We start from the raw sequence: 3,677 nt of genomic DNA, 5'->3' as shown, positions 1-3,677 counted from the left end.
TTACATATTGCTATTGCTATTGCTATTGGGGCTCTCTTCATCGAGCATTTCAATGCAAGGGGTCGTTGCACCTGGGCTGAGAGAAGTATGCCTGAGATTTGCCTGATTCTGAAACAAAGTGGGCTGAGCACCCACTGGGGCGCAAATCTCAAGGGGTCTAAGCATCTTCGGGCTGCTAAAATTTAATGGCGTAGGGAGTCGAGGGCTAACAAGGCTACTTAAACCCAGAATATTGCTTAGATTATTATTGTTGTTGTTGGTGTTGTGATTATTGCTAGCAAACAATCCGGTGTCCGAGAGATTTAAGTTGCTCACGGGCATCATTCTGGGACTCAAACTAGAGGTACCACTACCACCCATCTTGCTGAGATTAGGCGTCGGGGTAGCAGCATTCATGCAGGGACTCGAACCCGCGAAGCTGGGACTCAATTTCCTGAAAATTCCTCTCGACAGCCCCCCATACAAGTAGCTATTGCTACTATTGTTGCTACTAGCATTGTTGCTACTCAGCAACCCCTCGCAGGCTAACTCCTGGAAGGGACTCGAACCTGCAACGTCCAGGAGATGGGGAGCATGGTGATGATGAATATGATGCTGATGATGGTGGCTCCCCCCAGCTAGAAAATATTGGACCTGCAAAGGGTCTAGGCTGAAAATCGAAGTGGGCGACGATGAACAATAATTCATGGCGTGCTGTAATAGCATATTGGGAGGCTCGGGATTCGAATTGACCAGAGATGAATAGCATCAAAATCCTTCATATCTATATTGAAATAGGGGCCCTCAGGATCGTTGTTAGCATTTATTCATATTGGCAGTAGTTATATCGTTATTGTTAGTATTGCTGTGAGAAGTAAACCATAGTAGTTATATCGTTATTGTTAGTATTGCTGTGAGAAGTAAACCATTCTTCCGCGTCCAGCATTGCCTTGAATGTTGGAAAATTCAAATTCTCGTCATTGTTGCAGTGGAGGTATGTGGCATCTTCCAGAACCCACATGCTACCATTCACATTCATTCTCGACAACATTTTTATCCCCGATTAATCCTCAATGTTGTTAATCTATATCTATATATATCTCACTAGTGTTCTATATATCAATTAATTATGGCGACAGCTACCATATATGATTTAGCTTTTATATGCGAGAAACGATTAGTATGAAGCTTTTGGATGCATATTCCAGTGAAATCTAACGACTCTCAGCCATTTCTAGTCCCTAGGATTCGATCCTGCGCCATCTAAAGAGCTGGAAAGCCCGTTTCTTCTACTCAGAACTCGCTCGGCTCAATCTATATATGAGGGAATATTGGCCTCGATACAACTAGCAGGAAAAACAGAATAAGAGGATAGGGAATAGCCATGCTACCCATGGTTTCTGACGCCGAAGAGACAATAGTGAAGTCCTCATTTCCTGGCTCTATAAGAGCACCATTTCCTGGAGACACCTTTTGGACCTCTGAATCCAACTACCCTCTTTTGGTCTTCAAGACAAACCTGTAGCAAGCATTGGGTATGTAACTTCTAGAAATGCCAATATCAATTACGGAATTGCATAAGCTACAATGTTGTATCAAGTTATCAACAATTGTTATGAACATACTTACATGGTGAGAGATTGGTAGTTTTAATGTATGACTCATTTAAATTGTTATACTAAAGTAGTTGGTCGAGCTCAACATAGACTTCACATAGTTTAATGGATTGTGTGTAAGCATGGGGCTCAAATCTATATGCAAGGTTGTCATTAATGGGAAGTATAAATTACGGGTTTAGTAGGCTTGGGTCCAAATTTTGAACCTGGCTCTAATACCATGTATAATAACCCTATCCTAGGGTCTTTTAACAAAGCTATTTCTCTAGAATTTAAATGCAATAAGAGGCAATAATTTACTTTCTTACAAGACTTTTAAACAATGAAAATTTCACCATTTACATTCCAATCCTTATAATTTATAGTGAACATTTCATTTTAATAAATTTACATGAGTAATCTATAGAGGAATACCTGTACCGGTGGCTGGTGGAGATGCCTTTGAGCTGCTACTCCTGTTGAACGCTCCTCTTAACTAACCCAACTGGATTTACCTCTCAGCCAACTAGGAAATAATTCCTAGCCTAGGAAACCTCCATAGGTTCCCTAGCCCTCTGAGCCTAAGTTCAACCAGATGTAGTGTGTGTATCCAAGATGAATGATCCAGACCAAGATGAACAATATTTCCCTTGTCTCAACAACCCAAGAAACCTCCACAGGTTCTTAAGGTCTCCAAAAATGACAGCAAATCTTAAAATCACCACCAACCCCAAAATCATAAGCAAGACTCCACCTACACCTTTTCTCCCTTCCCCCTTCCCTTTTTATACCCTCCCTCTCTTCTCCATCTCAACCACCTCTCATTAATGTCATTAACTTCTCATCCATCCTTACAATTTACTTCTCTTCTCCCAAGTAAATTTGGGAGTATATTTGAAAATGTGACATGAATATAAAATTGGGAAATTAATGGGAGAGGACCATGTCTTTTCCCAAGTAAATCTGAAAGTACATTTGGGAATGTGAGATGAATATATATATATATATATATATATATATATATGGAGAGGACTATGTCTTCTCCCAAGTAAATGTGAGGGTACATTGGGGAATGTGAGATGAATATATATATTATTTGAAATAATGGAAGGAGACCATATCCTACCTAAGATTCAATTTGAGAAGATAAATTGGGAATTTGAATAATAGAAATCATGAATTTTATATTAGACCAATATTTCTCCATATTTTCATATAATGTAAACATTAATAAAATTTGTAGGAGAAGATTTAAGTGGGGCATTACAGAGTTACTAGTCTTCGAAGCCTTGGTTGCACAAACTCTCTAGAAGCACTTGGTGGGTTAAGTTACTAGTACTAGAAGCCCTAGTTGGACCCGACAATAGATATGGGTTGAGTTACTAGTCCTAAAATATCTGGTTGGAACAAATGTTCTGGAGCCTTAGAAAAATTGGGTAGAGACCAATATGGTGATGGTTAGTGATGTCTGACCATGAGGTGGAATCACTAGTTGAGGGTTGAGGTGATTTGGCCTCTGGAAGCCCTGGTTTGGTTTTGATTGATTTGTTATATCAGATCCCACTTTCATGCTTGGAATATGACATAGGGGTGACTGGCTAAAATAAAGATTTGGTTCAGCCTAGTGTATGGTTGGGTGGTTCGTGGAAGTCCCATACCTGGTCGGCCTATGAAATCATCAATAATAGCTCTTTATCCTTGGTATTTTATGGGTAAATATACTCGTTTATATGTGGCTTATATGGCTATTATATCCTTGATATTTTTTTTCGTTACATGTTGGTTATGAGTGAGTTTTAAGATAGTGGTAATGTATGGCTCCAATCATGTTTTGGTTAATCACTAAATGTATAATGACTATATGGCTTCATAGACGGTAATGTAGTTATTTTGAAGAGGCATCAATGATTCTTAGTGATTCTCAGATAAATGTGAAACCCCTATGCTCAGGTATGTTGTTTTAACCTGTAGAATGCATATTTGCGACATGTTTGACAAAATTCTTGTCATGCCTACTAGGGGTCCAGTCAAGTCCTTGTGCAAGTATTTTCATTTGTATCATTTTTTTGATGTTACTCTTGATTTGTGGAACTTTCATGGAGT

General features: G+C 39.1%; 1 pseudogene; it reads right to left on the bottom strand.

The window, feature by feature from the left end:
- LOC149243112 (uncharacterized) lies at window positions 1–1,030 on the bottom strand (annotated as a pseudogene).
- Window positions 1,031–3,677: the final 2,647 nt, after the last annotated feature.

This window comes from Pinus tabuliformis, chromosome 8 (assembly GCF_031772625.1).
Source record: "Pinus tabuliformis cultivar Carrire ecotype Pingquan chromosome 8, CPIR1, whole genome shotgun sequence".
NCBI classification, from domain to species: Eukaryota; Viridiplantae; Streptophyta; class Pinopsida; order Pinales; family Pinaceae; genus Pinus; species Pinus tabuliformis.
The sequence above is the reverse complement of the archived record's forward strand: the minus strand, read 5'-3'. Positions and strand labels throughout refer to the sequence as shown.